This window comes from Mustela putorius, unplaced genomic scaffold (assembly GCF_011764305.1).
Source record: "Mustela putorius furo isolate JIRA1106 unplaced genomic scaffold, ASM1176430v1.1 tig00003859_pilon_pilon_pilon, whole genome shotgun sequence".
Taxonomy (NCBI): domain Eukaryota; kingdom Metazoa; phylum Chordata; class Mammalia; order Carnivora; family Mustelidae; genus Mustela; species Mustela putorius.
In genome coordinates this window covers 14,418,332-14,441,052 of record NW_025422011.1, presented here as the reverse complement: position 1 = coordinate 14,441,052, position 22,721 = coordinate 14,418,332, and the positions used below count along the sequence as shown (strand labels likewise).

Genomic DNA, 22,721 nt, shown 5'->3' with positions numbered 1-22,721 from the left:
GGACAGGTCCTTTTTTGATGAGAGGCCAAAAATCAGGGTAATTGGTGAATAGTCCCACTGGGTTTCTGGATTCAAGTTTCTTTTTTGTTTGTTTGTTTTAAACAGACAATTGAATATAACTCAATTTGTTCTCCACAAACTGAAATCCTCTGGGAGAGGTCCAGTTAGAACTTGAACCCAAGTCCATTACTTTGTCCCTTGTGTCTACCCACTGTTCCCTTCAGCTTTTACTTGCACAAAATGCACTTGCACTTCCTATTTTCTCAAAAAACTAGTGCATATGTAATCTGGTTTTATCCTCACCTTGTAGGTAAAAAGATCAGTGTTCCTGTTCCTGTTGAGTCTAGGATCCAAAAGGGTTAAGTGACTCACTCAAGGCCAATGTTAGCAGAAATGGATCCAGGCTCCATGCTTCCCAGTGCTCAATAATAAAAAGAAAAGTATCCTCTAGGAGCCCTATTTACCACGATGTCTCAGGCACTGTGCCAAGCAAGCAGTTTATGGAGATGACCTCATCTATTCCTTCCTAGAAGGTGGTACTATTAATCCCATTTTACAGATGTACCAGGTTTCTGAGGTTAAATAATTTCCCCAAGGTCAGAGATGCCATAAATGGGGAAGCCTTAATTATAAGGGAATCAGTCTGACTCCCGGCTTATTTGCTTCTACTGCCTGACTCTCAGGCCAGTACCTGCTTCTATGCCAATCCAATGGGAAACTGAAGAATTACAAGTGTTCTCCACATCTGAACATTTCAAACATTAGGTATTACTTTTCGATACCTAATAAACTTCTAAAACTCTACTTTAGTCCACTCTGAGATTGTCCAACACAAAACACTAAAAACTATGAAGTACTACCTTTGGTCAGGTGTTCTTACTGGTCTACCATTTGTTTCCATCTCTTAGACTGGGTCAAAGAAAAACAGATGGTTTGATGCACATTCTTGTATCAAATTTACTAGAATGCCCGGAAAACTTTATGAGCCTAATACTTGAGACAGACAGACAACAGAGATTCAAACCCTAGATATGTAATACACATGGAAGAACTCCAGAACATGGCGTACCTGAGCCCCATGCTTCAGTTTTCTCCCACTTATGTGAGGGGTACAAACATTCACCTCACAGAGGTGTTCTAAGGAAGTCATGAGACTGCACTGAGCATGGTTCTTAAAGATCAATAATTACCATAATTATCGCTATTTTCTCGTTATTTCTGTCCCTGCAAAATTCCTCAGGATTGCCCTAATTTCGCAAGGTTGAGGAAACCTGAATCCTTTCCTTAATGAAGTGTTCCATATACAGCTCTCTCTTATTGACAGATGATAAACCCCTACACCCTAACCGGGAAAGAACACACCATTTTATGACTCATAATTCAACTGTCTCTTAAAATTAGTATTCGCCTCGTACTATTAAAACCGTCAAGTCTTCCATATCACCTCAGTACTCCAGTCAAATAGGTGTTATTTTACACACAGTAACGTGTTAATTCAGCCAAGTAAGAGTCACAGGAGAAACCAGAATCACAAAGGGAAGCGGCTTTCCCTGATTCACAAAAGTGATTGTCCCCCAAATATGAGAAATTACTATTTTACTGTGGAAAAAAGCTTTTATACTCCTAATGGTAAAATACGTACTCGCTCAAGTTACAGAGAGGGAACATTAGTAAAATTAGGAATATGTGTACATAGAGCAAAGAAAGATGCACCCCTACTCCTCTACCCGGGAGAGAGCGTCTAGGAACATTTTGGTGTGTTTTCATTTTGCCTTTTCACGATGCATTTTTAAAACATAATTGGGATCATTCTGCATTCAAAATGTTACATTCTGGGAATTTTTTGCTCCACTTAAGCCATTTTAACGTCAGCACTTTCAGTGCTACCGCAGACTCTTTATAAACTGTTCACTGGCTGCAGGATATTTCATGGGTTAGTTTTGTCACAATGTTCTTAACCATTTCCTCTTGCTGAACAACTCCAAAAGGCTTTTAAGCTGTCAAGCCCAGACAAGATTTCTAGACACAAGGCGCTAACAACGGGGCCTGCCTGTGGTCGTGAGCGGGGCCATTTTGGGAACTCGCTGCGGAACTTCTCTTCCTAAGTGAGAAACACCGTGGCTCCTACTCGTCAAATACCAACAGTCCAGGAGTTCAGTGATGTGTGAACCCCAAATGCCAGCAGTTCTGGGCAACAATTACAGCAACTCCTCTAAGATAAATAAAATGAGGTTTTCGACAGTGCTGGCCACCCACCGTGAGCACAGGAAAGAGCTCGAACACCTCCCACCTTTGCAGCTCCCAGCGTGCGCTCCAGTGCAAACAGAGGGCACAGACAAGAGAGTATCTGCTTTTCTCTTCTTCCCCCCAAACAGTTTATTTCCAGACATCACTGTTCCATCACCACTCAACACCATTTGCTACCAACTGCACCCTGAAACCTACTTTTTAGAGTAATGTACCGTGTTCATTATATTTTCTTTCAGGAAAGAAAAAGAGGCAGAAGCACAAAAGTTATGCAGAAGGAAAAAAAAAAAAGCAGCAGCCAATGTAGACCTTGTTTATGGTCACAGAATGTAACAATGAAGTTAGAAGAGACAATTATCAGCGCTCGGACAGGAGCTTCATTCCCATGCACGACCATCTTATTCAGATCCCAAATTCAGTGCTCCCCGCCTTTCGATTGAGGAAATTGAGAGTTACATTTACATGTCCCACAGTCGAAACAAGCAAACAAACATGGATTTTTTGTTTTAGGTACTTTAAAGAGACGCAAAGAGAAGGCAGCATTTGTGAACCTCTAAGCACAGGAGCTAGAACTTTGAAAAATCTTCATTGTTCCGTGAAAAAAAACTGAGAAACAGGGAAAAAATGACTTTAAGTCGAAAGTCAGGATGGCCTCATGGAAAAGAATGGGCTTTGTCAGAAGGACAGTTGGGCTGGTATTCTGATTCAAGCCACAGGAAAGAGGGATAAATAGCCCCTTTAAAGATTAAACATGGCATCTACAACTCCCAGAACCATCTCTGGCACAAGGGAGGGAAGTCTTACATTGTAAAGATGCTGGTATTATCGACAAGTCCATACTGCAAGGAGGAGGAAGCCACTGGGTGGTCAGATGGCACTGACAATCCATGAGTGTAAATAATCATAAACAAAAGGTCAAGGACCTTATAAAATTGAAGGCAACTACTTCTTTCTCTTTAACCTTACGAAACAAACTAAGAACTAGGGAGAAAAAGCACAGCCTAGACTTCTGGTTTCTCTTGGGGCAGCCTGACCAGCAAAAGGTCCTTAGGGCACTTTGTGAATTTCCCAACTGCAAGGCGGGGTGCCCTGCCTTCATGTCTGTTCTCTACTTAGACCCATGGCAGCTTCATGCCCACCACTCAGCTCAACTCTAGACCAGGCTTCTGAACCAAGCCTGACCAACCCTGACCACAGACAGCATTCAGGAAATCCCAGTCCCGGCCTCAAGCAGCTCAAGGACAAGCCAGCTGATACCTTGCTCTGCTACGCCTTTTACCATTTCAGTTCTAATAAGTGGACTTCTGCCTCTTTTTCCTGCTACTGAGCTTTTATAACCTCCCACATTTCCAGGGACTACAACCAATCTGCCCTTGTACCATGCCTTCAAAGCTAGGCTCCTATTTTTAAATTTCTGCCCCCAAACTTAAGAATATCCACGAGAGGTTTCTGCAGTGGGCTGCCACACCGTCTTTGAGTTAGAACCTCCCCCACATTTGCCTGCCCTGGGCTGGCCTCCCCGACACAAGTTCACTGGTATACAGCTGCAAACAGCCATGTGACCTCTCGTCCTTTCAAAACCTGCAGCTTGCCCCAACCCTAAAAGCAGACAGTCTCTGGGACGACTCAGCAGTGTGCTGGACCAGACGATCTGGCCTCCTCCACCATTTTCTAGATGCCATTGTGTACAACAGCAGGCTTATCATCACCTATTTAACTCACTCCAGAGGACAAACCGTTCTCATTCAGCTGCAAATTATTTTTTCAATGTTGGATTTTTCTTCTTCTCTATAGAAACCACCTCAGTCCTGGTGCTCTGAGCTGGTCCGTCAGCCATCATTCACATGACATGGGACCCTGGTCACTCCAAACACAACCACAGTATCATCACTCTTTTGCTTTAGAGATATCAAAAAATATACTCATTTCTAGATTTTTAAGCATCAGAAAACAGTTCTGGGGACATATTTTACATCTTACAGAGAAGAAAATGGGGCTCAGGTATTGAGAGATCTGTTCAACATCAGAGCATGAGTTAACATTAATTCTGAAACTAGAGGCTCCCAGACCATCAGGCCATTGACATATTCTTCAATGAATACGCCTCAAACTAGTAAAAAGAAGAAATCCTGACACACTTCTCTGGAATCTGAAATCCTTTATTCCAGTCAATAAAGGGCCAGACTCCACATATTTATTTCCTACTTCCATAGCACTCCAAATATACCTCAAAGTAAAGAAAATCTTTTCCTTCTTAAATATTTACATTCAGTTATGGGTTTTAGCTGAATGGGTTAACAGTCTTGAGTGTTCCCTCTGGAATTCATAACCTGTGAGCGTGATATTTCCATATGAAACTCTCCCTGACATTATAACCTAATGCCAGTGGTCTTGGAGTGGAAAGTCCAGGAACTAATACGAGGAATTCTGAGTACCTTCAGTTTAAAATCTTAGAAAGCTTGAAATCCAAGGATCGTTGGAAACCATCTACTTTAACGAGTATTTGTTCCATTTTACAGATGAGGGAACTGAGGCCTATACCATTTGATTCTCAATTGAATATGCTTTTCTCCTTTGACCCCTCGGCCTCCAAACAATAAATTCCTCCATATTTGTGTTTCCGAGTTTCTGAGTAAAAAAGTAATGCTAGGTCATGCTTCTCTATGGAGCCTCAACCCGTGGAACTATTCCAAAAAATATGTTTGTGGATCTGGATTGTATTTAACTTCATGTTCTTCATGACCAGTTCCACATGGTTTTGTCATGAGCATTATTTTGGAAAAGAAAGGAAAACAGTCAAAATCCAAATTAATTCATAGGTCTGTCACGGCTTCCTTAACAAACTAACGTGATCCATAAACTCAGACAAATGTTTATTTCACTGACCAGCTATGAAGTCTTAATCTTGGTTTTCTTATCTGCAAAATGGGAATAATACCACCTACTTCAGAGAGTTTAGCTGAGAACTGCATAAGATAATGCACTAAAGCAGTTAGCACTTAGCTGGGTATACAGTAAGCCCTCAACAGTTAATAGCCTTTATTCTATTATTATTATCTCTGTGGATGTAACCTTGTCCTATCGGGCTTGCCTTTTTTCAACCAGTTTCCTTGGTCTAACTTGGGCTGTGTGACCTGCAGTCCAGAAGATTTAAGATATCTTAAAGGAGAGAGAAAAGGTGTTCCCCAAAAGCAGTGTTTAACCAAGACAGGACAATAAAATGAGGAAACAAGCCATCAGAATGGGAAAAATAACCAAAAAAATAAGGGTTGCTTTTATACTCTAGGCTAGAACAAACTTGATTAGCATCACCAGTGGACATTTACACTGAACAATTTTCCCCCCACAATAAATTGGTAAGATTACCATTTTAATTTATTGAACAGTCCCAGACTCAGGCAAGTTTGCTTCCCTAGTACATAGTAGGAGTTTAATAAATATTTAAATTAGTGAATGAATAAAAGAATGACCAATGTCAAATAAGCAAATACATACCCAAACTGATACAGTTATACCTGCTCTTCTATTTACATGGCAAAGTAAGTTTTAGAATATTTCTATCTTACCTCGAGGTATCAATCCCAATTTTTGTAATTGGCGACAATGTATAATTTTATATAATCAAAATAAACGAATTCAAATATATTTTTGGAAATTGGTGGTATATTTTCTTTTATTCATGACTCCTGATAGCCTAAAAGCAGCTATTATGTCAAGACAAATTATTAGCTTTCAAAATGGTGTAATAAACAGAGCTATAATTCATGTTCATTTGGAAACATTCTTCCCTTAGTTATTGTGAGATTCAAAACACATATAGAGCCAGATAATCTGATTGTTAGTTCCCTTCAAAAAACAAAAAAAAAAAGAATGGCCACTTGTTAAGTAACCAATCGGAAAACATCTCTAATCAGCTATCTTGGTCACTTCAACAACAAAATGTGCAATTATTTCCGTCTCTAAGCTAAGAGACTGAAGCTATTTACCTAAGACTAAGACTAAGCTATTTATCTATCTATTTATCTATTATCTAAGCTATTTCCCATTCATATAGGATTCTTTGGATCAACTTTCCAGTAGTCAGTCCAATACCTTTATGGACAAGCAGAAGGTTGCCATAGTACCTCTTCATGTTAATGACTGTAAGGGATCCAACCAAAGAAGACATTTAGTCTGGTGAGTCTAAAGAGCCCTCTAGCCAGAATGAGAAGACCAAAAGTAAGAACTCAGGAGTGAATTTTATTCCTTGGGTGTGTGCAACTGGCACTCTAAGGTGCTAGGGAAGGTATGAACAAGTATGAAGATGATTTCTGTAGCTGGAAAATAGAGAGAACTCTTTCCATATATGCCCATGAACGGGCTTCAAAGACAAACCGTGAAAAGATTTTCACAACTGTTCTCTGCAATGCAGTTTTGCGGGATTCGGTCATAAGCACACCAAACAGAATACACACACACACACACACACACACGTACACATATGTATCTATTTTATTGTTATTCTATTCATTCTAGTGAATGCATTAAAAAGAAATGAACAATCTGAGTCAGTGGTTTACAGCCACACTTCTAGCACCACAGTGATAGTCTTTCTCAGGTTGAACTTTTGGGGTCATCCTTTATCTTTCTAGATAGAGTTAAGCTATTCCCAGAACTGCTTCACTTACAGATACTTTGTGAACTGCTTTCCCCCCAACCTTCTTTCTTTCTTTCCTTCCTCTTCTCCCCTCTCTCTCTCTCCTTCCTTGCTTCCTTCCTTCCCTTCTCTCCCCGCCCCGCCCCCTCAGCTTGGGAACACCAAAATTTGTAGAGAAAAAAACTGAAAGCATAAAAATGCTTTACAGTCACAACCAATTCTTTTCAAATAGCTAGCAAACCTGGTCTTCCTCATTTGGACAATTACAGCCAAAAGAAGGATCTAGTTTCAAAGTGCAGCTGTTCATTTGAAGTGGGATAGGCATGGTTAATTTTTTCAATGAGAAAATGGTGATGAATGGAATAGAAAATAAAGATATCTTTTAAGCTAGACCTAAAAAAAAATATTTTAACTCAAGAAGGTCATCAATTTGGAAATACTATCCACAGAATTTTCAAATCACGGAGAGGAACTTTCAGGAAATCTTAAGTGACTACAAATGAAAAGTATGCCTCAGAGACCAGTTTAAATAAAAGTCACAGTAGTCACATATGCGACTTTAAACCATGCAACATCCAAGGCGGTGGAATCTTAGGGAAGCCACTGGGATCCCAATGAGTATAATTATCTTCTTTGTAAACCACACAGCAATAGCAGCAGTGGTCTCTACCATTTTTACTAATAAAATTTTATTGTAGATTACAGTTGCATTTCAATTCTTATGACTTCTGAATATTATTTCACAGACTAAAACAAACAAATGATCTTTAAAACTACATCTGATGCTGGTCACCAAGTTACGTTCCCTTTGTGAAAATTCACTGAGTCTAATACAGTTAATTTGTACACTTCACCAAACCCATGTTGCGCTTCAATGTAAAGCTTACTAATAAAAAAGAATCTAGACTCAATCATCTCCTTCCATATGACGTTTTTTAGATATATTTGTTTAAATAAGATGAGAACACAAAACAGCTTATCTCCTTCAAAACCTTACCCCAGGGGCGCCTGGGTGGCTCAGTGGGTTAAGCCGCTGCCTTCGGCTCAGGTCATGATCTCAGAGTCCTGGGATCGAGTCCCGCATCGGGCTCTCTGCTCAGCAGAGAGCCTGCTTCCCTCTCTCTCTCTGCCTGCCTCTCCATCTACTTGTGATTTCTCTCTGTCAAATAAATAAATAAAATCTTAAAAAAAAAAAAAAAAACCTTACCCCAAAGTTTTTGTAAGCTATTGTAGAATGTTAGTTTTTCTTTTGGGTTTAGTATCCTTTTTCTTTATTTTTTAATTTGACAGACGGAGATCACAAGTAGGCAGAGGGAGAGTAGGAGGCAGGCCTCCTGCTGAGCAGAGCCCCATGTGGGGCTCTATCCCGGGACTCTAAGATTACGACCTGCGCTGAAAGCAGAGGCTTTAACTCAATGAGCCACCTAGGCACCCCTGGGTTTAGTATCCTTAAGTCTTCTCTTCTGATAGAAAAAAATGCATGGTCTCCTATTTTAATTTCCCACTCCTCACCTTTAATTCTTGCCACTTTGCTCTACTAATACTTTTCCAAATAAGCAGAGATCACCATTCATTACTAAACATCTTCACTGTTGTTAAGTCACTGTAACTGGCCTGCTTTTTCTTCTTGAGAGCTGTCGTCCTGCTCGGCAAAGGGCACAGTCGCCCTAGCTGCCTGCTGCGTTGTGGGGTTTATCAATAATGTAGCTAATAAAGAGAGGTTTTGTGGATAACCACACTGTGTTATAGGTTATCTAAGAACTCATACCTTTTCTTCAACTTCCATTTTAAAAATTCATGAATTAAGAAAACCTCAGGGAGGAGGGGGGTGATTTGTGAAATAGGGCATTCTCATTTGTCACGGAAATTACTGACTTTTGGAGTCAGCGATTATTATTGTTGTGTTAAATTATTTATTTCCAAGGAAATAAGCTGGGTAATCGCAAAATGACTTTTAAATCATTGGCCTGAAGAAGATCTTCTAAAGAGCCAATTAAGATAACGTATTTTATACTGGTCACTAAAAAAAAAAAATAGTGACAAACTGAAGTCTTTATTTTTGTGTTTGTTTCTCTGTAAACCATTTTCTGGAGCCAACTGTCTGAAAAGCTTCAGATTCCTTTATACCTCCAACCAACAGCGACTGGCATTTACTCTTAGTAAGCAGAAGTTGTCACAAACACAGAAAGTGATTAGCAATCACTTGCTACACGACGATATGCCACAGTCTTAAAACCCCATTTACCCCCTACTGAACCAATATCTTAGCTCATTCTAGAGAATACGAACAAGTATTTCCCCAGCAACTAACATAAGTGAAAATATGAGCCCTAGCTCTGTAGAATGCAACAAATTTGGTCACAAAGGAAAATGAAAGCAAGCACCCTAATACTAACTCAAGACACTTTAGTTGGAGAAAAACAGCCTGCATCCCATAACATTTTATGATACCAAATGAGATGCAGGCAATGTAATTTCACTTATGTGATTCACTTACAAGCAATGCAAATGCAATCTTGCTGATTACATTTAAAACAAAAGACTGAATCTGCTTATTTATAGAGCCGGCCAAGAGTCATGCAAAAATCATGCTACTCCCCCCACGAATATGGAACAAAAAGAAAACAATCTGCCTGAAGACCTTTTCATCTCCACAGAAAGAAAAATGATGTTAACAGTGAACCCTGAGTTGACCCAATATGCTTAATAATGTGGCTTCTTGGTGCCCTCAATAGAAAACAAGGTCAACTGTGTGAGTAATCGTTAGTTGAGGTGTTCAACCCACATGCAAACAATGTCCAGTGTTTTATTTGCTTTACAGGAGTGTTCAGGAAGCACTTGCATTTTTGTTTAATTTTTTTAAAAGATTTTATTTATTTATTTGACAGAGAGAGAGAGAGCACAAGCACGGGAGAGGCAGAGGGGGAGGGAGAAGCAGGCTCCCTGCAGAGCCTGGGAAGCCCGTTATGGGACTGGATCCCAGAACTCCAAGATCATGACCTGCGCTGAAGGCAGTGGCTTAACCAACTGAACCACCCGGCGCCCCTCTAGTTTAATTTTAAGCCTTCGTTTATATGTGGGTGTGTTTGCATGTGTACACACAAATGTATTTGTAAACAGACAGTAGAGATGTATAATTTCTACAGTGAAATGTAGACTGCTACAAACAATATATTCACTAGCTGGACTCCTTGCAATACATATTTTATGAACTTCTTCTGCCTACTCAGATGGGGTCTTGATCATTCCAGAACTACTAATTTTTATTTTTTAAAGATTTTACTTATTTATTTGACAGAGAGAGAGCAAGAGGGAGAATACAAGCAGAGGGAGGGAAGAAGGAGAAGCAGATTCCCTGCTGAGCAGGGAGCCCTGATGTGGGACTCTATCCCAGGACCCTGGGATCATGACCTGAGCTGAAGGCAGTCGCTTGACCAACAGAGCCATCCAGGCGCCCCAGAACTACTAATTTAAACCATCACCAAAAACTTAGAGCTTTTATTAGAAAATTTTCCTATTATAAATAAATGGCCTTCCTCGAGGAAAAAAAAAAAAAATTCCTATTAGGAAGTTCAACAGTTAGAACTCAGTGGGAAGGTGGGCTGCCAAAGAGCTTCTCTGAACTTCCCAGAAAAGCAACAGAGCTGGAAAAATTCTACTTTCTGTGATGCTCCATTTTTAAAGATCTAACAGGTACTCCTGGCTAACCACCAGCAACTGAAACAATGCCCAGCTGTCAGCCATCATACTGACAGCCTAGGCACTCGGCTAGCATCTTCCTGAGAGTTCTTTGTGCACCACCCCAAGCAAGGAGCATCGTCGCCAAAGCCAACTTGGGCCCAGCTGCAGTTTGAACAGAGAGAAGTTTAGTGTGATAACCTCACACCTGCCACAGAGAGCATTTTCCAAGAGGGAAATTGCATGTGGCTGGAAACACTCCTTAAGGAGTGACTCGTGGCCACGGGGTTTCCTCCATCTTAATGAAGAAGACACACTTCAGTGGTCTACCAGGCAATGCCAACACCAATTATGGATAACAGGAGCAATTTTCTGTGCAATAACACCACTGTTTTTTGGTCTAAGACATCATTTCCAAATAGTAACCACTGAGAACTTCTCAAAAACTGAAGGCCTTTGAAGCTACCCCTGATCTTGGATTCTAAGCCACAATCAGGTCTCAACACTGAACTCAAATTGAACTTAGTAACATTTATTGCTCTTAAACATCCAAACTTCCACCTTCATGTCTCCAAATGGAAAAGACCTAAAAGCATATAGGTTTGCTCATTTGCACACAACACAAGCAGTAGTCCCCCAAACCATTTAACCTGTTTTGAATGAGCCATTATCCAGGCCTGTGGCATATGCATACTTCTCAACTTCTGCATCCTAGCAAAAATGCAATTGCTCTCCAAGTGCACAGTCTCTGAGTAGGAAATGGCAGTGGTTTCTGGATCCAGAAGATGCTGCCAGATTTGAAAGGAACCAAGTGACCCAAGAGTAGTAGTAGTAAGAGCCAGAGGAGATATTATAATAGGAAAGCAAAGTGCAATCCTGTTTAGCTGCTCCTGTTTAATTCATACCGTTTTCCGTCATAGGGTGCCTCCTCCAGGGGGCCTCCCTTCTTTCACGATTGGGACAAGAGTCAGATGTGAAGATACTTTGACCTGGAGTATGTCTACAAGGAAAATTAGGAAATAAAACTGGGAAGCAATTTAATTGACTTAATTGTCAGATGGAAAAGGATTTATTTCAGGCATGTTCTTAAAGAAAAATTCTCCCTCACCTCTCCTACTCAGTTAGGATTTAATATCTGCCTCAAATTGTCCATTCCTTAAGCACTTTCTGCTTAGTAAGGGTCATAAAGACTATGACCAGCAGTCCTGTGTGATCTTAATCAGGTCTCTCAACCTCTCTGAATCACCAACTGGCCATATATCTCTCCACATGTTTCCCTTACAGTGAACACAGCACATGGCAAGTATACAAAAATACACCTCGACAGGCTACTAATAAGAATGCACATGACTGTTTCATTAAATATTATTTAATTCAGGGGCATCTGATTGTCTTCCTAAGTAGGCAAAACACCCCTAGCAGACAACAACGGGTGGCTTACAGTTCTACACTATTCTGACTGCTAGACCCAAGAAGACATTTATTTATTCGTTAATAACTATTTATTTATTATAGCAGACACTGTGCTATGCCTAGGGAATAAAGCAATTAGGTGAAACAGCCACTATCCCTAACCCACCTTGTTACTTCAGTAAATACTGATTGACTGATTCATTCATTCATTGAAACATTTTCAGTGACACCCAACTTTCCCCAGACCTCCCACTTCTCTTGCTCATTTCCTCCCTATCCGTAGATGGTTCCCAAGATTTCCATCAAGGAAAAAAGCTCTTTGTCTTATGTCAACATTTTAGAGGTTCTCATTCCAAGTGGATCACAAAATCACAAAAGAGGCCTCAGTCACTCAATGTCAAAATATGAGAGCTGTGAACAAACCATCCTTTAGGTATTGATGAGTGAGTGACAGCAGGTGGCAGGGACATCTTCCGGAAACTGTAAGGTGGAACACTGAAGCAAGCAAGGTTGGCAATAACTAGTCCTGGGGCGAGCATTGTAACTGCAGGAACGACTCTCTAAAGATGACGGGAAGATTTTAAGTTGAGAGAAAATGTACCATGAGGACAAAATTACACACACACGTGTTGAAGACTGTTTATTAACTTGTTAAAGAGGTTTAACTGCTGAGCCCTCGGGCACTGTGCTGGATTCAAGATCAGCCCGCATCAGCCCTGCCCTGACAGAGCTTCTAGTCTGGAAAGAGAAATAATGCTATCTTGACCATCCCTTTATATTTGCAAATGTAAGTTTCAAATGGAGGTAACGGGAGCTTTAATGCTCGTGGATTAAAGTGTGGATACTGTGTAAAGCTGCTCTTTTGATCTTACCTTCACACGCTTCTTGTCCTGGGACTAGGCTATGAGAAACAAGTTGGACCAGGATATATTACAGACACTCTCCTACTCTGGAGAAAGGAAAGCTGCCTCTCTTTTCTCTTACCCTTTCCCCAAAATCTCGTGGTTATTTCCACAGGTTATATGGACAACAAAGATACACGTTATTAGGCATTTTACATTTTTTATGGCTCTTCCCAATTCATGGCAAGTCCCTGACTTTGCCTGCCTTCGTCCTCAGTGCCCATGTGTACTTAAGCACACATAGGCTTAGGAACCGAGTCTCCAGGTGTGCGCACCTCAGTGCCCCCCAGCTGCACCAGAAGGTGTTCCACCTCTGATACTAAAGCTGATAACACCAATACGAGCAAACACGCTGACAGGACTTACTGTGTCCCAGAAAATGTTCTAGGTAACACACATAAAGCAACCAACCGACTTAGCATCCCTGACCGTTCTATGAGACACATATGAATTTTTCTTCTCTGTGAGAACACAGAGAGGTTAGGTTGCTTCTCCAAAGTCATACAGCTAATAAGAAAAGCAGACCAAGACTCAAACCTTGGCAGTCTGGTTCTAGAGTCCACGCTCTTCAACATCACACTCTACTGCCTATCTCCTCACATGGTGAAGCTCAGAAATATACTCCAGACCCTTTGGTGTTTATTTAGTTAATAGTTAAAAATTAGCTGATAACAGTTAAAATTAATTATTAATGCCCCGTATGTTAAACTTGACTACATTTTCTTAATTTACGGGGTATTCACACTATCTCAAGAATACATCCCAGAGACTAAAAAGAGGGAGAGAACGGTAGAAATAAAATGCACATGATCCTACGTGCATCGAACACTCTCATGGCCCCTGATCCAACTCTAGACGGGAGCGAACAAGATCCATAAATCTGGGTAGATGGGTGATTCATGTAAACAATTCAAAGCCTTATCATGCCTCTCTGAACTGACTCCCATTTATCAAAAATGTAGGAGCAGGTTACACATGGCACCCTCCATTAACTAAAAAAACACCCATACATTTCCAAAAGGTAGGCTCGGCACCCATCTCTACCCATACGTACGCAGACGTGTGTGGGTGGAGAAATCCCCACGCGCACGCAGAACTCCGGGCAGCGCCTGCCTCCTCTGTGCAGTCTGGGTCATGCATAATGCAAGAGCGCAACTGCTAACAGCAGGCGCGCACCAGATAATTTACACTTGTTTTTATGGACACGAGGAACTGATCTTTGAAGCTGTCCCTAATGAGATTCCGCTTGGCCCTAACAGCATCCTGAGAGAGGGATCCGGTTTTCTACTTGGCACCCGGTGCGTATTTATCATGCAGAATACAAGCTCATTTAAATTGCACATGTGGATTTTGGTGTCTTCCCTATTTTAAAGAAAGATTTTCCTATACTGAGGAGCACTGACTCCTCAATTACTAAACCATACTTTACCTAAACAATGTCACTGCCAGTCACCATGGGTACTTATCAGAGAGGCAAGTCCATCAAAGGGATTCTACCTGCAGGGCAAAAAGCTCTCCCAATTCTAGTCCAGCCCTCCGGTCCAGAAATTCAATTAGGTCCTCAGCCAAAGGGCATCTCCAGAAAGGCTAATTATACAACACCTTCCTGAGCAGACACAATTGTGGGGACAGTCAGGGAAAAAACCTGAAGTCAGTCACCTAAATTAAAAACTTCCTGCCCCAAAGTGCTGGAAACACAAGCCTCTTTTTCTTATTATCTCCCCCTCTTTTAAGTCCTGCTCCATATAGAATTTTTCCTTAAGCTTGCCGCTTTTTGAGGGCTTTTTTAATCATTTGGTTTTCAAGGGGTTTCAAGCTTAGTCACCCCTCATCAGAACTCCCATTACATACTTACTTTGGGTTTAATCTGTTTTCCCTTATATTAATTTTTTATAAAGGTTTTTCAGTTGCTATCAAACACCAATGTTGCGGGGAGGGTGTTATCTGTACTTAACCCAAATCACAGACTTCTGTCAAAATGGTTATACTACAAGAGCTTATTAATAAGAGTTCACGATCTCAAAAAAAAAAAAAAAAAAAGGGAAAGTTGTTTCAAAACAAGTACGGAATAAAACTGGTTAATAAAACTGGTTCGCCTTAGGCAAAATGCATAATTCCCATGATAAACAGATGACCTGTTTTCAAGGTCTTGATTTCAGGTCAACTCCACAGATTGGGGGCAGTTGTCAGTCAGACTCCTAATCACTGGACTGAAATATATCCTAATTAATTTCATGCTTCTATTCAACGATCGTTGACTCCAAAAAGGACCAATAAATAAGCATTTTTCAAAGGAATTAAAACAATATACTTTCTAATGCCTCCGTTTTTAGAGAAAAATATAGGAAACCCAAATCCTTTAGGTCAAGCTGAAAGTGAAACTGATGTTTTTTCCTATGTTAGATATGAGAATTTACTACTGTCAATGCAAATGACAACTGACGGCAGCGGATAGATTACAGCATTGGTGTCGGAGGATCAGAAATACTCACTCTGAGCTCCATGCATCTCCACCCTGAAAAAAACACGGGAGATTTATATAAGTTACCCTTTTTAAAGCCAAGTATTTGGTCAAGTCTAAATACATGGTCTCAGAATGAAGGGATGATGACGAGGGAGCACAGACTTCTTGGAGAAGCACCAACTAAGAGAGTACTGAATCCCTGCAAGCTCAACTTTCATTCATTTAACAAGAACTTGGAGAGTGTCTAGAATGTGCCTAGAACCGTGATAGGTGATCTAGATAGAGGCAGGCGAAAAGAAAGAAAACTACAAAGACAGGGTAGCTGCCTTCATAGCCTACTGGAAGACAGCCATTTCACAAATAATTTAAAATACAATAATTAAAAAAAAAAAACATTTATGGGGGTGCCTGGGTGGCTCAGCCAGTTGAGCGTCTGACTCTCGGTTTCAGTTCAGGTCATGATCTCAGGGTGCCGGATGGAGCCCCAACAGTGGCTCCCCACTCAGCAGGGCTTGTCTTCCTCTCCCTTTACCCCTCCCCCAACTCACACTCTCTCTCCCTCTCAAATAAATCTTTAAAAAATAAATTAATAAAAATGCATTTATGATACGTGGAGCCAAAGAAAAGCATCACTTGTAGGTACTCTGAATACAGAGCTTTCTCAACTTATAATGGAGTTACCTCCCAATAAACCCATCATAGGTTAGAAATACCCTAAGTCAAAAGTGCACTTAACACATCTAACCTGAGGAACATCATAGCTTAACCCAGCCCACCTTAACCATGCTCACAACACATCAGCCTACAGTTGGGACAAAATCATGTAACGCAAAGCTTATCTTAAAATAAAATGCTGACCAGTTCATGCAATTTACTGAATACTGTACTGGAAGCGCGTAACAGATTGGCTGTATGGGTACAGAAGGGTTTTGGGTGTATTGGTTGCGGACTTTCCTGATTGCATACTGACTGGGAGCTGTGGCTGCCACTGCCTGGCATCGCCAAAGGGGGCTGAATTCTGTATTGGTAATCCAGAAAAAGAACCTAATTCAAGTACAGTTTCTACTGAATATCATTTTTGCACCATGGGGAAGCCGAAAAATCTCACATCGACTCGCTGTAAGTCAGGGACTATCTATACATATAAAGGTACACACAATCACGGAGGTGGGGGGGGGGGGCTGTCAACATCATTCCGAACCTCAAACCTCAAAGTTTAGGACCAGCCTGATGCTCTCCCCACACCTCTTCAAATATCACTCACTTGAAATAAATTAAAAACAAGAAATTCAGGAGGTGTGCCTAGAAAGTTGGATTTACAACGTGTCTTCCCTTTAATGTCAGCACCAAACAGTGACGGGATCGAAGACCTTGGGAAAAATCGGTGGAGAGATCACCAAAGCGGGCACTAACGGCTGCCAAATGTCTGGCTGGCACCAGTGTACAGACTCAATTGGCCATAAAAACCTCACTGTAGTCCTTGCTCCTCTCAAAAGAAATCATTTCGCTATTCCCAATGAGGCTTACCCAGAGGCCAGTCTTAGGGGGAGGCCTTGAATTTTGAGCTTAACTCAATTGCATGGTTTAGGGCAAGAGTTTCATGTTTCAGACGTGCAGTCAGGTAATCTGATCCCCTCAGAGTTTTAATGGCTTCTAAAAAATCCAAAGTGTTAAATCCTTTTCCCAGCCTCCCCCAGAGCAGTCTGAGGGTGTTTCTCCCCCCCAACCTCCATCCTCCTCCCCCCAGTCTTTTATTTTTCATACTCAAACAGTTACTAAGTCTAAGACACTAATTTAACACACATTTCTTAATCCTCGAGTCTGATTGTAATCTGTGTGCTAAAAGTGCGCACATATCTAATGTACTCCCTTAAAAAAGCACTGAGGGGACAAAAGGATCACGGGATAGGTAGAAAGGGTGCTCAGCACTATTATCCTGATTCCTTATAAGCCTGGAGAAAACATTCTCCAGTTCTGGGGAAACCAAAGGCACAGACCCTAGTATATTCCACAGCTCCAGTAAAGGCACACCTCGGAGTCACACTGTCTCAGGCAGCATGCCTGGCGTGGAGAGAACAGTCGATTAAGTCCGTGCCCCTGGCTATCATGAAGTTCACACAGACTCAGTCTCTCCAATCCAGTGTGGGAGTCCCCTGGGAGACAGCCCAGTCTTAGAAACTTTAAAAGCAGGAGGAAACAAAAACAAAAACTTCTCAACAAGAGTAAAACAGACACACCGCATTTAAGGGCATCAGCAAAAAGTTATGGCAATGATGGGCCACGTGCAACCGTGAAGACTCTGCAGCAACTCAAGGGTTAATGTTGGGGCTGAGGTCGCAATGAACAATATTATTGACAATAATAGCTACCACACATTGAGCTTTGAGAAGCTGTGCCACGTGCTTTACTAAGCACCAAGCATCCTCTAATAGAAACTTCACTGTAACCTAGTGAAGCATGTATTATGATGATCCCTACAGTAAAGCTAAGGCATCAGTAATAGAGAATATACCGGAACACATGCAAGAGGCATGGGTGTAGTGACAGAAAAGCATATGGATATACTATTTGGGGGAGGGGTGGAGAGATTTTCAAGTGCCATATATAAATATAAATATAAATATATATAAATATATGTATGCATGTATATGTGTGTATGTATGTATATATCTAGGCATATATATATATATCTAGGCATATTTATATATGCCTAGATTTCTGCAGGCAACAACCACTCTCCTCCCGAGTTCTCCCCTCCAAAATATATGCATTCATTCTTCCTGTCCCTCACGTTCTTCTGTTTACGGCTTTATTAAGATATTTATTAAGATATTAAGTCCAGCCGTGGCTCCTGCAGCCCGTGGCACAGCACCTCGCAAAACAGCACTGTTTGTTTATAAGGTGACACAACCTTCCCCGCAGAGTGTGGGGGCATGACTAAAATCCACTAATGGCCAGAAAGCTCATTTTAATTCTACACTTAACAAAATAAACACCTCATAAAGGCAGGTAAGCAGAAGCTACTTTTCACCCTGGACTGCTTTGTCTTAATAACCTTTGAAAGGAAGGAACGGACTGCAGGGAACAGGCTCTCTCACACATGCAGAACACAATTATGGCACAAAGAGAGCATGATAAAAGCAAAACCCCTTATGCAAAGTTAAATTATCTTTTTCCTTGAAAGGAAGGGGGGAGGAGTACCTCTCCCAAATACAAACCATTGCTAAATTGCAAGGGTTCTTTCACTGCAAATTCTGGCTGCATTAGTGGGATCTACAAGTCTGTCTGAAAAACCAGGGCATTTGATTTCCCTGAAACCAATTCCCAAAAGGGCTGATTTTTCCCCCCTTTTGTCCACAGAAAATGAAGCTCCACTTACATGTTGGAGGAAATATTTCAAAACATTCCTTTTTTCCTCAAAGTGCAGAATTTATGGTAACAGATAATTAACAACAAATGACAAACAATCTGAGCAGTAAAGGTCCCAGTTTGGTTGCCAAGATGATGGTATCAAATTCCAAGATAAACATTGGAGCGTGCCGACTGCCATTAACGTCCAGGGGTTGAGATGGAGAGATGCAAAACAGACCAGGCATCTGCCATGGAGGGGCACAACATGGAGCAAACCACCCCTCACAGGGTTATTATTTCCCTTCTGAGTCCTCAAGAGTGTCAGTGGGGGTGGGGGTGGGACAGGGCTCACTCCACAGTACTAAACAGACACCCAAGCCTTTATACCCCACATAGGGAAAACATTAATCTCCTTTGAACTGCATTATGGAAGAATGAGGAATTGATATCCTTCAGGAGTTAACACCTCCTTCCTGGTTTTGTTCTTCCCAAAGATTTGCACTCCCCATCTTCTTTTCTCTGAGTTTGTGGAGTCAAAATAGATTTCAGTGCTACCAGTTGTGCCCAGACTGTGAGGGTTAAGAACAAAGTGAAAACAAGTTAACCTGTAAAAGTTGGAATTTGAGCACAACATATGGTAAGTCTCCCAGATACTACCAGATGGCCAACCTTGGGAAATCGCAATTCAGATATTCTTACATTTCTCAAAAGCCAGTTCACCGTTTGTTATTTGTCAAACGGATTTTTTTATTTTAATATTGAAATATAAACCTAAAGTTTAAGTTACCAAAAAGGGCCTAACAAAGTGTCCTTCTCAGAGACCAAAATAGGTCAATGTATCAAAAATTGCTATTCTGATCCTTTCAAGGGCTAGATTCATTGGTCTGTGTGGGTGGTATGTGTAAACCCAAAAAGTTAAGGTATCATTTGTCTTATCTCCTTGTAAAGTTCATCTTGACTGATGTTTAAGGATGCTGACACTCTCCTGGTATTACAGTCAAGCCCAAGGCCAGGAACATCATAATTGCAAGAAAGTGTTATGAGCTAATGTATTTACCTCCTAGTCTGTCTGTCTCTGTCTCTCTTCTTTCCTCCCTCCCTCTCTCTTTCTCCTTCATACATATTCCCATTTCTCCTCTTCATAAACCACACATCTCCTCATTATATTCCTTGCCCACCGAGACAAGACCAGTATGCAAAAGTTGGTAATTTTTTTAAAGTGGAATATGTTAAGGGCACCTGGGTGGCTCAGTGGGTTAAAGCCTCTGCCTTCGGCTCAGGTCGTGATCCCAGGGTCCTGGGATCGAGCCTCACATCGAGCTCTCTGCTCAGCGGGGAGCCTGCTTCCTCCTCTTCTCTCTCCCTCTCTCTGTCTGCCTCTCTGCCTACTTGTGATCTCTGTCTGTCAAATAAATAAATAAAATATTTTTTAAAAAATGGAATATGTTAAACAAAAGGTAAAACCAAGAGCGATGGGTAGGGTATTTGTGATTTTAAAAATTTTAAATAAAAAGTATCTAGTGCAGTCAGATAGGCTTCTGTAATTATCTTTGAAGTCTTAAGGCAAAGCAAAATAAAACAAAAAGAGAACTATTTTCCAAAACTCAGGTCTAAGAGCTAGTATGCTGTCTACGTCATAGCAAAAGGCTAAATCAGAAAATTAGGGAAACATATTTAAGTCGCTTAGCTGGTGGAAGACTTAATTTTTTTTCTTGATTTCGGTTTTAAGTCCTTGTGCAAAACACATTTTAAACTAAGTGTGCAATATGTAAACAGTTTGAAACTTGGTCTGTGGCCCAAATACCTAAAACCAAATACCACAAGTAAGCCACTTTTCTTAGCCAATCAGTATAAATGCCAAAATAGCCCACCACAAGACGTGAACAGATATTTTTCCAATCCAAGAATTATCAAATCTTTGAGCTGGAAGGTTTCAGAAGCTTTCTGCACAAAGAAATAAATGGGCTTGAGTAGAGTCTGTGTTACGGCAATCTTCCAAGGAAGCCACTACCAACAGAGGGGCTAAGAATGGTTTAATTCTCACTTGGCATTTTAAAGCTCAGTAATATCAAGTGCTGAACATTTACCTACTTGCTTTATTAATGGTACTAGTTTTTCTTTGTCTCTCCTTTTTTTTCAACTGGTATCAAGAGCTTTACTATTTAATATAAAACTGTGCAAAAAATTAAACCCACTAGAGGGGCTTACAGTCTTGATTTGTGGTAAAAAGGAAAATATGGAAAGCTTACAAAAATGTATTTTCTTACATACGTTTTGCCCTTCTACAGGGACAGAAACTGAAGAAAAAAAAAATCTCCAAAACAAAACAGAATAAAAATATGCAGGCCCAAATACTGCAAGGGCCAATAAATCCAACAGAGTTTCCTCTTTGCAGAGTTCGTGTTTCTACACAGACAAAGCCTCCAAGTGTACTTCCATTTAAAAAAAAAAAAAAAAGGGCCAGACTAACATGGTGGTCTGCAAAAGGGGGGAAATTTTGTTCCTACTGATACTGAAGTAATAGTTAAATCATGCCAGAATGGCTGCTGAAACATTTATTTTCCAGCATCCTGTAGAAATCTAAAAGGGGGGAAAAAACAGGGAACGACAGAGCTGAGGAAAAACCTGAAAAGGAAGAAAAACAAGCTGATGGACAGATCTTCTGAGACTCAGCGAACTTCTTTTCCTTTCTGGAAATAATTCAGAACTACCAACAGTTTGCTGTACAACACGTGGTAGATTCAGTGATTTGGGCTTTGTTTTGATATCTTAAAATCTACACCTTCACAAGCTCTAAAGTCTCAGAATTAAAATTTAAAATGTCTCAAATACAGACTCCCGACTGCATTACTTCCTAGTGAGCCATTTTGTGTGTTTTCTTCAAAACATCTCCATGAAGGAAGTTTAAAAAAAATAATAATAACAAAAACTGTACCGAGAGCAGGCGATAGATTCAGTCCATAAGAAGTGCTTTGACGGGTTCCCAGTTTCAGGATGTGTCTATCCATTGACTATGGCCACACTTTCTCTATGAATCTTTATCTCTATAAATGTAGGGAAGTATTTCAGAATTTAAAATCCAGGCATACCATAGTAGATTGACTTACTTTGTCAAAATTCTTTACCCTCCCTGAAAGTCAAATAACCAAAAAACAAACAAACAAAAGATTACTACACAGTTATGCAACATACAGCCAGGGTTCTAAGAACAAACCCCCATATGAACCAAAAAATTCTAATTTTAGGTTGCCTTTTTAATGCTCAAATGCAAACAAAGGAATCTACAGAATAAGAAAAAAGTCAGCTCTAAAATGAAGTCAAACTGTCACGGACCACAAGACCAGTACCCCCAGGGAGTGTATAGGAAAAAGAACTTAAAAAAAGAAATGAGAGAGGAAAAGAAAAATACTCTGTTTACATATGAGTGCAAACGAAAAGAGCCATTCAGCATCTCCACCATGAATTTCAGATTGAAAACATTAACAAAAATTATGTCCATGCTAATGTGCAGGCCAGTGATAAATTTGTAATGAGAATGAATGGCTTACCAAGAGAGAAAAAATGTTTAGAATGTTTTTTCAAACAGCTAATGCAGCCTTGGATCCAGAGCAAAGGATGAATTTCTACCTTGTCAGTAAAGTGCAACTTGACAGAGCCCCAAACATTCCCTCACTCGTTGATATCAGTCTTCTTCTGGGTGAGAGTTAGGGGTTCATTTCTCTTCTCCCCCTCCACCACATCCCCATGACGCCTCACCATTATACCCTCTTCCTACAGAATACCACTAATGATGAGGGATTTATATTCTTAATTTCAAACAGACCTGAAGATAAGATAAGCAGTAGGAGAAATCTGAAACTGCTGGAGTGGGAGGCAATGATGTTAAAAGGGCACTAGGTTCTTGGTGAGGAACATGAAATTCAGAGAAGCCCAATGTACTAATGACCATAGACCTACTTAGTGACTAGGACAGCACTAGAATCCAGATTCTCTGAAATACTATCAAGTAGTCCACAGCAACCTACTTATT

The 22,721-nt window shown here is 40.6% G+C and overlaps 1 protein-coding gene across 4 annotated transcripts in view; it reads right to left on the bottom strand.

Moving 5' to 3' along the window:
* The window catches only part of MPPED2 (metallophosphoesterase domain containing 2), a 176,443-nt gene that overhangs the window by 141,075 nt on the left and 12,647 nt on the right, over positions 1–22,721 (bottom strand). The window contains exon 2 of one of the 4 annotated variants that reach the window (XM_013057942.2): positions 15,369–15,391. The exons of the other annotated variants lie outside the window; for them this stretch is intronic. The gene's annotated coding sequence lies outside the window, so the exon portion shown is untranslated. The remainder of the gene's footprint in view (positions 1–15,368; positions 15,392–22,721) is intronic. 4 annotated transcript variants of the gene reach the window in all.